The 13613-nt window shown below is 36.1% G+C and overlaps 2 long non-coding RNA genes across 2 annotated transcripts; both read right to left on the reverse strand.

Moving 5' to 3' along the window:
- Nucleotides 1-236: 236 nt before the first annotated feature.
- On the reverse strand, nucleotides 237-1412 carry LOC137608954 (uncharacterized). The gene is made up of 5 exons (XR_011038258.1): nucleotides 1237-1412; nucleotides 931-1023; nucleotides 794-828; nucleotides 553-647; nucleotides 237-385 (listed from the first exon to the last, which is right to left on the reverse strand). It is a non-coding gene; the product is annotated as an uncharacterized lncRNA (long non-coding RNA).
- A 567-nt stretch (nucleotides 1413-1979) lies between these two features.
- Nucleotides 1980-3021, reverse strand: LOC137608948 (uncharacterized). Its single transcript, XR_011038256.1, has 5 exons — nucleotides 2980-3021; nucleotides 2674-2766; nucleotides 2537-2571; nucleotides 2296-2390; nucleotides 1980-2128 (listed from the first exon to the last, which is right to left on the reverse strand). It is a non-coding gene; the product is annotated as an uncharacterized lncRNA (long non-coding RNA).
- Between the last annotated feature and the right edge of the window lie 10592 nt (nucleotides 3022-13613).

Consider the following 13613-nt stretch of genomic DNA (forward strand, 5'->3'; position numbering starts at 1 on the left):
TCCAGAGTACAATCATTTTAATATATTAATAAAATTGTATTTTGTATTTTTAATTATTAACTTTTCATTCTAAGTTGAAATTTTGCATCTATTATTTGGCAAGGGGAATTATAGATATTATTATTGGGGCACAAGAATATTTGTCAAATTATTCTGAATTAATTCTCAAAAACCTTCTCATTTCACATTTATGACATTAAAACAGAATAAATTCCAGACTGAGACAAATTGTTGATGCTTGTGGTTTTTTTTATTCTTTATATTTTTTTCTTCTGTAAGGACTCGTTGACTTTAAATCAGCATTAAGACAACGTAGTCGTGGCATGCACATCCTGAGTTTTTTCCTCAGCAAAATCCTTTCTTTCGGAGGGCAACGCCGTATTTTCTGTGAGAAAACAGAACATATTGGTTAGAGTAGGGCCGAGCATTGATAGATGCAGTAAGTCAGTCTGAGAGGAAGCCAATTAAAAAGGTTAGACTATGTTTGTTTGAGTTATTCATGTTATATTTTATATCAAAGACTCATGGAAAATTATTAATGACTTGACCAACTTTATTGTGCATTCATTCTGGTAGAGTTTTCCATTTACTCCACACATGTAGTCGTCTACATCGGGACAGTCCGGATGGGTAGTCAAGCGGTAGCCCTGAATGAAACAGTTAAAAAATTATCAGGCATTTAATGAACCTTTGTGGACACATTAATGTTTTCCAATTGTCAGTCTTTCTAATATATGAACAAATTCATCCTTATTTTGTATTGAAATACATTGCAATTAAATGATTGTTTTACCGCAAAGCCAGCGTCCACTTCCACCACTTTTTTCCCTGATAAAGAACACAAGAAAGAAGGGAAAGACAGAAGGTTTTCTTGTTGAAGTGATCACAGATCAAAAATCCAACAAACTACAATAAATGACTGATACTCACCTGGACCACAGAGCATAATGAGGGCCAACAGCACAACAGCTTTTGCAATCATTGTGTTCAGTTACAGTGATGAACCTGAATTGTTTTGATAACCTGAAAAATGGTGTTGGTCAGAAATTACATTTGAGAAGAAAAGTTTAAAATGTCGAGGCTCTAACTCAGTACATTTATCAACTACACTCACAAAAACCTAATTTCTATACAAGTAAAACTATGGTTCATAATGCTACCTGATAAATAGTTGTATACCTCCATCCCATAAACAACTTTCCAATCAACTACAGAGGTTCCATATCAGAGTCTTACCTTTGTAGGAGACGTCTTGCAGTCTTTACTTACTGCAGACTTCTGGTACGATTAAATACGCGAGTGTTCCTGAATAATTCATGATGGTTCAGCCCATTACGTGTTGCAGTGAGCTGTACTGGTGAAGCAGCATGCACAATATTATAATGTTAGGTAAATGTTGGAGTCATTCTGGATAGTTTGAAGGAGAAAGAAAGATTTAGGAGAGAAGAGCCTCCCAGAAACACTGGGAGGTGTTGGCAGAGTTTATAGACTTTTTGCTCTTCGATGATTGGACTTCCTGTTGGTCATAGACCTGCTTCATTTTCAAACAGCACAAATCATGTATAAAGCAAAAAACTATTTACTTACTGAGAATAGTCAAATGCTCTTTGACAGAGATGGGGATTATGGGGACCTCATTATGCATTCATTCCATCATTTCTACTGTTTTGTATATTTCTCAAAGGAAAATAATCCATATCCCTCTGACAACAGGTTAAGTCTCAATACCGAAGCTGTCCACATTCCAGAGTACAATCATTTTAATATATTAATAAAATTGTATTTTGTATTTTTAATTATTAACTTTTCATTCTAAGTTGAAATTTTGCATCTATTATTTGGCAAGGGGAATTATAGATATTATTATTGGGGCACAAGAATATTTGTCAAATTATTCTGAATTAATTCTCAAAAACCTTCTCATTTCACATTTATGACATCAAAACAGAATAAATTCCAGACTGAGACAAATTGTTGATGATTGTGGTTTTTTTTATTCTTTATATTTTTTTCTTCTGTAAGGACTCATTGACTTTAAATCAGCATTAAGACAACGTAGTCGTGGCATGCACATCCTGAGTTTTTTCCTCAGCAAAATCCTTTCTTTCGGAGGGCAACGCCGTATTTTCTGTGAGAAAACAGAACATATTGGTTAGAGTAGGGCCGAGCATTGATAGATGCAGTAAGTCAGTCTGAGAGGAAGCCAATTAAAAAGGTTAGACTATGTTTGTTTGAGTTATTCATGTTATATTTTATATCAAAGACTCATGGAAAATTATTAATGACTTGACCAACTTTATTGTGCATTCATTCTGGTAGAGTTTTCCATTTACTCCACACATGTAGTCGTCTACATCGGGACAGTCCGGATGGGTAGTCAAGCGGTAGCCCTGAATGAAACAGTTAAAAAATTATCAGGCATTTAATGAACCTTTGTGGACACATTAATGTTTTCCAATTGTCAGTCTTTCTAATATATGAACAAATTCATCCTTATTTTGTATTGAAATACATTGCAATTAAATGATTGTTTTACCGCAAAGCCAGCGTCCACTTCCACCACTTTTTTCCCTGATAAAGAACACGAGAAAGAAGGGAAAGACAGAAGGTTTTCTTGTTGAAGTGATCACAGATCAAAAATCCAACAAACTACAATAAATGACTGATACTCACCTGGACGGCAAATCATGATGAGGACCAACAGCACAACAGCTTTTGCAATCATTGTGTTCAGTTACAGTGATGAACCTGAATTGTTTTGATAACCTGAAAAATGGTGTTGGTCAGAAATTACATTTGAGAAGAAAAGTTTAAAATGTCGAGGCTCTAACTCAGTACATTTATCAACTACACTCACAAAAACCTAATTTCTATACAAGTAAAACTATGGTTCATAATGCTACCTGATAAATAGTTGTATACCTCCATCCCATAAACAACTTTCCAATCAACTACAGAGGTTCCATATCAGAGTCTTACCTTTGTAGGAGACGTCTTGCAGTCTTTACTTACTGCAGACTTCTGGTACGATTAAATACGCGAGTGTTCCTGAATAATTCATGATGGTTCAGCCCATTACGTGTTGCAGTGAGCTGTACTGGTGAAGCAGCATGCACAATATTATAATGTTAGGTAAATGTTGGAGTCATTCTGGATAGTTTGAAGGAGAAAGAAAGATTTAGGAGAGAAGAGCCTCCCAGAAACACTGGGAGGTGTTGGCAGAGTTTATAGACTTTTTGCTCTTCGATGATTGGACTCGCGAGTGGTCCTGAATAATTAATGATGTACCAGCCCATTACGTGTTACAGTAAAGCAGTATGTACAATATTGTAATGTTAAGTAAATGGAACACAGGTATGATAATGATTTGGGTCGCTGAGGTCTCAGCTGCTACTCAGTACTAGTTTAACCCTGTAGAGACTGAACCATGAAATAACTGTCAGATACAATTTGGCGAAACACACGTTTTATTGAACCTTTTGATGAATGACACAGAATAGAAACATCAGTTTAACATCAAATTGCATGAATTTTAAGTTGAAAACTCCTTTCTACACCTGGCAGATTCAACAAAACAAATTGTGTCTAATATTTCTTTAATCTATTTCATCGCAGAGCAAGTTGGATAGTTTTTGGTGGTGGGAGGAAGCTGGACAACCAGGAGCCCAGAGACATGGGGAGGACATGATAAGTCCACTCAGTAAAGTCTCAGGTGGATATAATTTATTACACAGGAAACTAATCTCTGAACTTCCTGTTGACAGTCATGTGTGACACACGACCTCTGAAACGGGACAAATTATTTGCGAATACGAAGGGGTCAGATTGCTTACCCAGGCGATTGAATATCAAGAACAAAAAATTTAAATTTGAAGCAGACACATCATCAAAAAAAAAGAAAAGAAAAACCAAACTTCTCCTTTCTCAAACACCTGACGGCAACAACAGAAGTCACAACAGGTTCCAAATCCTCTGATCTTACGATTCCACCCGCTCTGACTTGTGTTCACTCCAGTTAATCAGCCCTGCAGATACTTGTAACATCTGCCACTGTAAATATCATGCTCTTCATTATTTCCCTCATCAAATAATAGATATGAAAACACAATTTCACTCTCCAATTCCCACAGACACTGATAGTTCATCACTGTGAGAGAGACCAATTTGAAATGTAAAACAAAATAACGCTATTTACAATGTTTTATTTGCCTTTATGCTACCTATAAACACAATTTAATGGGTTGCAATTGTGAAATCAGTGATCAAGTGCAGAGAAAAAAAAGACGTAGGGTTGATGGTTACTCACAAGTAAAATATTCAATGTCCATTTGAGTCCTTGTATTTATGAAAAAAGCAGCAAACATCATATACGCATCAGCAGCAAAGCGAAAATGGCGTCCTCTCTGTGTGTGCTGTCATCCTGTTACTAGTGCATTCAGTCAGTCGACCGGAATAATAAAAGTTGTATTCCATTCAAGGAATGAAATATGAATATAAGCAAAATAATAAGCAACTAAAACATTTTTGTATTTTAGTTTTTCATGACTTTTTGAACTGTCAGTCCCTGTTTTGTTTGTATTTGTATTGTAATACATTAATTCATATGTGACTTTGATTTTTTTAATGTGCGTGAGAAACTGGAACATAGCCATTAGAGTAAGTATGAGGATTGATAGACGGATAAAGAAATATTTTGTTGTTGCTAATCTTTAATTTTACATCAAGGATCGACTTGAAATAATTCATAATTTGACCAACTTCATTATGCACTCATTCCAGTCGGTAGATTCATCATTTCTACTCCTTTGTTTTTGTGCATTTCCCATAAGAAATAACATCCAAATTCTTCTGTGGTTAGTTACAAACTTATAATGAAGTTGTACACATGTCAAAGTACAATCTTTTTAATAAACTCATAACATTATGTGAATTATTCATCTTAAATTTAGGGGAATTTTCTTTACATATCATTTGGCACGGGAAGGCGGCACGGTGGCCCAGTGGGTAGCGCTGTCCCTGCACAGCAAAGCGATTCCGGGTTCGATTCCCGCTCTGTGCTGAGGTTGCATGTTCTCCCCGTGTCTGCGTGGGTTCTCTTCGGGTTGTCCGGCTACCCCCCACCTCCAAAAACATGCGATTCAGTTTAACTGGCCGTTCCAAAGTCTGTGTGTGCAACTTTGTCTGTCTGTGTGTGGCTTACTGGTGCACTGGTGTCATGCCCGGAGTTTCCCCCACCTTACTCGCCAAGACAGCTGGGATAGGCTCCGGCTCCCAGCGACCCGCGCAAGCGGTTAGGAAAATGAATGAATGAATTTGACAATGGTATAATCTTTATTGGGACACAACAATATTTGCCAAATTTTTCAGGATTCAATCTCTCCAACCTTCTCATTTTTACATTTACATAGTTTAATGTCAATTTGCAGGAATTTTAAATTGAATAATCTATGCATTGGCACAACCAATAAAACAAATTGTGTCTGATGTTTCTTTAATCATCTCATCGCAAATAATACATCGAAGTTGCACAACAGTAAAGTCTCAGGTGGATATTATTTATTTCATGGGAAACTCATCTGACCCTAAACTTCCTGTTCACAGTCATGTGTGGCACAGGATCGGTGAAAAAGAACCAATTCTTTGTGAATAGGAACTTGTCAGATATCTTATCCAGGCTGATGAATTTAGAGAAACAAAATTTAAATTTGGAGCAGACACATTCCCACATCATCAAAAACATTCATTACCAGTCACAAACTTACCTTTCCCAAACACCTGACGGCAACAACAGAATTCACAACTGTTCCGAATCCTCTCATCTTATGATTCCACCCACTCTGACTTGAGTTAACTCCAATTCATCAGACCTGCAGATACTTCTAACAGCTGCCATTGTAAATATCATAATGTTCTTCATTATTTCCCAGATAAAATAGTAGATTCAAAAATGAAAAGTTTCATCTGCTATTTCCCACAGATACTGACAGTTCATCACTCTTGGGTTTTTTTTTCTTCATGTTTGTTATGTTCCTCCAACCTACATGTAGGTAAATGCAATTGATCAGAAAAGAAAAATAAATATGTATTCCTCTTTTTCTATTCATTACACTAATCCCTCGTTACTCATGGTTAATGCGTTCCAGGACCACTCGTGAAAAACGAAATCCCACAATATAGTAACAAACAATTTATTTTACTACCTACGCTAATTTAAATAAATCCTCGATGTAGTGAAGCCATGCCTCTTGAAGCTGGAGTAAGCGAGGGATTACTATATTTCAAAAACTGTGTGGAAAGTGTTTTCTGTTCTTTCAGAGAACCCACGTCTGAGTAGCAGAGAGCATTGCTGCACTTTCATGCAAGTTTGTGTACCAGCTGGCTCTAAGAGTCAGAGATTCTACTGAACCCACAAAGGGAATTACACTGGGAGCCATCATTCATTCATTCATTCATTCATTCATTCATTCATTCATTCATTCATTCATTTATTCATTCATTCATTCATGCAAGGCGTCAACCCTTACAAGCTGCGTAATTGGGGCGCCACACAAAGTCGCTGCCCGTCACTCTGCCCCCCCACATACTGTTGTGTGTTTACTAACTGCAGGCTCGCAGGCCCCTTGTGTGTTGTGGTTGTGTTTCAGGGGCCTGTACAAAAATTCTGTATCTAACACAAAAAGACATATATAGAGTGTAAAAAGTAATTTCCCCGTTAGGGGATTAATAAAGTGGATCTTCTTCTTCTACTACTATAACAAAAGTTTAATGTGTAGTATTTATTAAATCAGTGATCGAGTGCAGAGAAAAAATAGACATTGGGTTGTAGGTTACTTGTCAGTAAAATTAGTACAGTGCGCCCTTGTTGTTTGCCGTTAATGCGTTCCAGGAACCACACGCGATTAATGAATTTCACAAGAGAGCAACAAACAATTTATCTCATTATTTATGGTAATTTAAACGTGTATGACCCTCCCCATTTCCCACACTCTTATCGACTGTTTAAACGCTTTTGTGTCTCATGGAAGTGACAAAGGTTTGATAACCAGCTCTCAGTGAGATAGTCATTCCAATATAGTACAGTGTAGTACAGTATAGTAATGCATGGTTTAGTGTAGTACAAGAGAGTGTTGTGTAGCATATAACCCACAAATTCAATCAGTGGCTCATATGGAAGCATTGATTTACTGTGGAGGGAAGATGTGACTTGGCAGCCTGCACGTCCCACTGGGCCTTATGGACTTATTCCATTAATGAACTCTCCAAACCATCCAAGTCGGATGAAATTAATTTCCCAAGTTACGTTTACGTTTCTGTTAATGACATTGATAGAAGAAGTTGTGTATAGATCTCGGTGTTGAATTCAGTCAAGTGGATTTGCAGGAAAAAAAGTTTCACCTCTCCTCCAAGAGTCTTCTTCAGTCCTAGGGATTTCAGGACTGTGGCTCCACCTAGTGGTTACCACTATAACTGCAGCAAACATGACCCTGTTGGAGCTGCAGCTGCATCAACGCAGTGCTGTGGCTACAAGACATAGAAACGACAGAAGTTACATCTGTATGCTATAAATTATTTCTCTCTAATGTCCACAGTGATAGTTGGAGGAGATATAGTGGTCATCCATGCTTCTTTTCCTATATGTTACTCAATAAAGCTTAAAAAACAATGCTTATTTGAGCCAGGGAAGAGCTGATTGTATTTTAAGGCAGATCAGAGCTTTCACTTGATTTGTTAAGTGAAAGTCCTGCTTTTGGGTGGCAGTGGGTGGCGCTGTTGCCTCATACCGAGAAGGTTTTGTTTATTTCTGCCACTCGGACTCATTTTTTCATTACTTTTTGGACTGTTTTGTTTGGATTTGTATTTTTATTCATTCATTCATATGTGGGTTTCATTCAGTAACATGCGTGAGAACCTGGAATATATTCATTAGAGTTCATCTAAGCATTGATAGATGCATAAAGAAAACCAGCTGAAAAGCTTACAACATTTTCTTGTTGTTGTTAATCTTATATTTCACATTAAGGATTTATTTGAAAATATTTTTAATCTAACCAACCTCATTATGAATTAATTCCAGCAGGTGGTTCCATCATTTCTACTCTGTTTTTGACAATTTCTAAGAGGAAATAGCATCCACATTCATCTGAGGGAAAACAGTTGCAGAATTAGTATTTAAGTTGTCCACATGTACAATCTTTTCAATATATTCATAAAATTATATGAATGAATCATCTTAAATTGAGGTGAAATTTGTATCGATTGAAGTTTTTAAGCAAAGCCAAATTCACGTTATTCGTAAATTGTAATAAGAACCCACAAGCACAGATACAAGTAGATGGGGTTGACAATGGAAGAGTATATGAAAACAAATTTCTTGGGGTAATAATTGATAAAATAAATTGGAATGCTCATATAAAACATATGCAAAACAATCAATAAGTATTTCAATTCTGAGCAAAGCACTTTCTGGACCACAAATGATTCAACATTCTCTACGGCTCACTTATTTTACCATATTTACATTACTATGCAGAGGTCTGGGGCAATACTGTACTTGCAAATGTACCATACAACCACAATCCATACTGCAGAAAAGAGCCATATGAATCGTTTATAACACTGGTTATAGAGATCACACTAATTCATTACATTTAAAATCAAAAACATTAAAATTCATAGACCTAGTTCATTTTCAAACACCATGAATCATGTATAAAGCAAAAAACAATTTACTTCCTGGGAATATTCAAATGTTGGTCTTTGACAAAGGTGGGGGTTATGGGGACCTCATTATGCATTCATTTTATCTTTTCTACTCTGTTTTGTACATTTCTCAAAGGAAAATAATCCATAATCTTCTGAAAACAGTTAAAGTCTCAATCCTGAAGTTGTCCTCATGCCAGAGTACAATCATTTTAGTATATTAATAAAATTGTATTATGTATTTTTAATTATTTTAATGGTTTATTTTAATTATTATTATTTTAATTCTAAGTTGTAATTTCCCATCTATTATTTAGCAAGGAAAATTATAAATATTATTATTGGGGCACAATAATATATGTCAAATTATTCTGAATTCATTCTCATAAAGTTTCTCATTTCACATTTATAACATTAAAACAGAATAAATTCAAGACTGAGACAAATTGTTGATGCTTGTGGGTTTTTTTTATTCTTTATATTTTTTTCTTCTGTAAGGACTCGTTGACTTTAAATCAGCATTAAGACAACGTAGTCGTGGCATGCACATCCTGAGTTTTCCTCAGCAAAATCCTTTCTTTTTGGGGGCAACACCTACTTTTCTGTGAGAAAACAGAACATATTGGTTAGAGTAGGTCCGAGCATTGATAGATGCAGTAAGTCACTCTGAGAGGAAGCCAATTGAAAAGGTTAGACTATGTTTGCAGGAGTTATTCATGTTATATTTTATATCAAAGACTTATGGAAAATTATTAATGACTTGACCAACTTTATTGTGCATTCATTCTGGTAGATTTTTCCATCGACTCCACACATGAAGTTGTCTACGTTTGGACAGCCCGAATGCTCAACCACGCGGTAGCCCTGAATAAAAACAGTTACAGACTTATCAGGTATATAATGAACAACCTTTGTGGACATACTGATGTTTTGAACTGTCAGTCTTTCTAATATACAAATACATTTATCCCTATTTTGCATTTAAATGCCTTGCAATTAAAGGATTGTTTTACCCGAAAGGCTTCCACTTCCAGCACTTTTTTCATTGATAAAGAACATGAGAAAGACAGAAGAGAAAGAGAGAGACAGAAGGTAGTCTTGTTGAAGTGTTCACAGATCAAAAATCCAACAAACTACAATAAATGACTGAAACTGACCTGGATGGCAAATCATGATGAGGACCAACAGCACAAGAGCTTTTGCAATCATTGTGTTCAGTTAGGGAGATGAAACCTTAGAGTCTGTGGATATTCTTAATTAAATGAGAAATTCATTTCAAATGGTTTTTCAAACATGAACATGATCCTGTGTTATTGTGAGTGAGGCTGTCATGTTACACCAAACCTGATGAATGGTGTTGGTCAGAAATTATATTTAAAAAAAAGGCTGAGGCTTTAATTTCTATCAATTAAAATCACAAAAAATTATTTCATATACAAATAAAAATATAGCTTGTCATACCAGCTGATAAATAGTGTTGTGTTCTTCCATCTCATTAAAAACTTTCAGATATCTTTACCCAGGCTAAAGAATTTAGAGAAACAAAATCCAAATTTGGAGCAGACACATTCCCACATTACCAAACTTCCCACAGTCACAAACTTCTCCTTTCTCAAACACCTGACGGCAACAACAGAATTCACAACTGTCCCAAATCCTCTGATTTTACGATTCCACCCACTCTGACTTGAGTTCACTCCGGTTCACAAGACCTTCTTGTAACAGCTGCCATTGTAAATATGATGATGTTCTTCATTATTTATCTCATCAAATAATAGATTCAAAAATAATAAGTTTCAACTGCAAATTCCCACAGACAGTTCATCACTGTTCGTTTTTGTTCATGTTTTTATGTTTCTCTTACCCACATGTAGGGAAATGCAGCTGATTGTAGGAAAAAATTACGAGTTGTAAATATTCGTCTTTTTCTATTTAATATTTCATAGAACTGTTGTGGAACGTGTTCTGTGTTCTTTCAGAGAATCCACATTTGAATAGCAGAAAACATTTCTATACTTTAATGTAGGTTTGTGTTACAGCTAGCTTTGAGAGTCAGAGATTCCACAGGACCCACAAAGGGAATTACAGCTTTAGATGGACATCTTTGGAATATTTAGACCAGGGGTCAGCAACCTTTAACACTCAAAGAGACATTTGGGCCTGTTTCACACAGTAAAGAAAACCCTGGGAGCCACACAAACCATTTTAAATTTAAAATGAAATAAAAATGTATGCAATTTTTTTTGCCGTCATGTTAAACAAAGTATAATATGTCGTATTTATGAAATTGGTGATCGAGTGCAGACACAAAAAGACGTTGGCTTGAAGATCACTTATATAAGTCTATTTGAGTTCTTGTAATTATGAATAAAACTCCAAACATAAATTATCCCCAAAGCAAAATAAAATCAAAATCATTTTACTGCCGCATGCAGTCAGCTCAGTCAGGGTGCGATTAAAAAAAAAAAAAACAGAGAGGGGAAGTCTTTTTTCTAATCATGAAAAAATAACCAATAAACTTTTATTTTAAAGAATATTAAAAAGAGATGAAATGTTTAATTTTCTATGTGGACAATGGCCAAATTAGGCTTCAGGACCACGGATAACCAACGTAGCTTAGCAAATAATCAGACTAGGTAAACAGTTTGCACTGATGTCTGACTTGATGTGGCTTTTCCAGCTTTCCTGTTCGCGTGTCGTCCTCAGAGTGTCGCCCGTCTTTTATCCACATCTTTGGAAACTTCTGAGAATGTTTACGTGCATCAACGTGTGTCGCCCGTCTGTTGAATTAATGAAGAGTGAAAGATGATTATTTACTGCTCATAGTTTTCATCTCTCATCAAATACATTTAACTACATGTAGGTGAGAAAATATTTACTCAACCATGATTAATCTATGTAAATTAAGACGTAATCATATTATCAACCTTAGTCTCATAATGCCCTCAGATGTCTGCTTGAATAATTATGTGATAAATTTATATACTCTATTACTATATAATACAACTGCATATTCTCACATGTGTTGAACACTGACTGTCCTGTTCTTCACTCACTCAAAGTCTGGCTGATAAAATGTACAGTAAGCCCCCCCCAGGTAACCATCCGCCCCTCACCACTCTGCAAAGACAGTTTACTCTTTGGACTTCTTTTCTTCACCTGTAAACACCAACCATATATATCTCACCATAATGTAAATTGTAAATAGTTTTTTTTTTATTCCTTATTACTTCTCTTCCACCTTCTAATGCACCAACACCACGTCAAGTTCCTTGTGTGGTAAACTTTACTGTACCTGGCAATAAACTTTTTTCTGATTCTGATTTCTGATTCCGGGTTCTCCAGCTTCCCCCCACCACCACAAACCTTATCATGGACTGGTGACTCTAAATTTCCCATAGCTGGGAATGCAAGCTTGACTGAGTGACTGGTAACTTGTCCAGGGTAAACTCCACTGCCCGCATGAAGTCAGCTGGGATGAGCTCCAGTTTCTTAAGATTTTGTGTCTGTTTTGAACTAATTCTTTTTGTTTGTATTTTCATTTAAATGAAGGGAAAAGGTTTTTTTTTAAAAATAAATAACAAACAGCTGGATAAAAGATTTGTCCATTTAATTTTAGAAATCAGAAAGAGAACCAATTTTCTCATGTTTCACTTTATTTTGACCTCATATTTTTATCTAAATACAGAGTCTGTGCATCAACTCAACCAAAGTACACAAAGCATGTGTTCATTAGGACGTACTCCTTCTATAACTGCATTCTAACAGATGCAGACGCTGATTAATTGCATTTATTTTATCGAATCTCAATTTTCTTCTGTGGCCTCATCAGGACAGCACACCTTGAACTTTGCACTTCAACACTTGTATTGACAGTGGCTGCGGATTGTTAATGTTTTTTGTCTTGTGCCTGATTTGTAATATTCTGCTTTTAATCTGTACTGCATTTTTTTCCTCATTATTTCATCTGTTGAAGTTTCACACTGCTGTATCTTCGTTCTGCACAACAATATTACCCTTGGGTACGAAAAATATCTTTACTTTGATTTTGATTAAGTGTCACACCCTAAATATTAGCATGTTAGCTCTGTGATTATATCCATCAGTGGGCTGTGGCTACTGTGCTTTGTCTTTTTCATCACACTGCTTCATGTTCATCTTAAAATGAAAAACTAGTTACACTATTTTAAAGAAGAGAGGCTGAGAACTACTTTTTCCTGATGTCCCATTTAATTCATCTCACCCCATTAGAAATGAAAGCCTTTAAACACAACCAGTGCTCCACAAATCATCAGTTCCCAGCACGTAGTGCACATTTACGTTTTTATCAATTACATAACAACAAGACATTACGTAGATCTCTGTGCTGAATTCAGTCAAGTGGACTAGTAGGAAAAGTTTGAAGAAGTTTCTCCTCTCGTAGTCTTCTTCAGTTCCAGGGATTTTGGGACTGTGTCTTCTTCTAGTGGTTACAACTATAACTGCAGCAAACATGACCCTGTTGGAGCTGCAGCTGCATCAATACAGTACTGTGGCTGCAAGACGTTCAAATGACAGAAGTTACATCTGTATGCTATGAATTATTTTTGTCTCTAACGTCCACAATGATATTTGGAGGAGATATAGTGGTCATTCATGCTTATTTGCCTCCATGTTATGCTTCATTGAGCCACAGAAGAGATGATTGTATTTTCAAATCTAGCAGAGTACTAAATCCTTTTTTGTGGTTTGGTTGGAGCTCCATTTGAGTTATCAAGTGAAAGTCTTGCTGTTGAGTGCCACTGAAGCTTAAACTGCAGTGTCATTAAGGTCAGCCAAGAGGGGATAGATAGGGGGGGTGAAGGCAGGATGCACTGTGGGGACGCTTTGTGGGTGTCCTTGGTGTCAGTCCATAGTTCTGTTCATCTGCTTAC

Source organism: Antennarius striatus, chromosome 15, assembly GCF_040054535.1.
Source record: "Antennarius striatus isolate MH-2024 chromosome 15, ASM4005453v1, whole genome shotgun sequence".
Classification (NCBI taxonomy): domain Eukaryota; kingdom Metazoa; phylum Chordata; class Actinopteri; order Lophiiformes; family Antennariidae; genus Antennarius; species Antennarius striatus.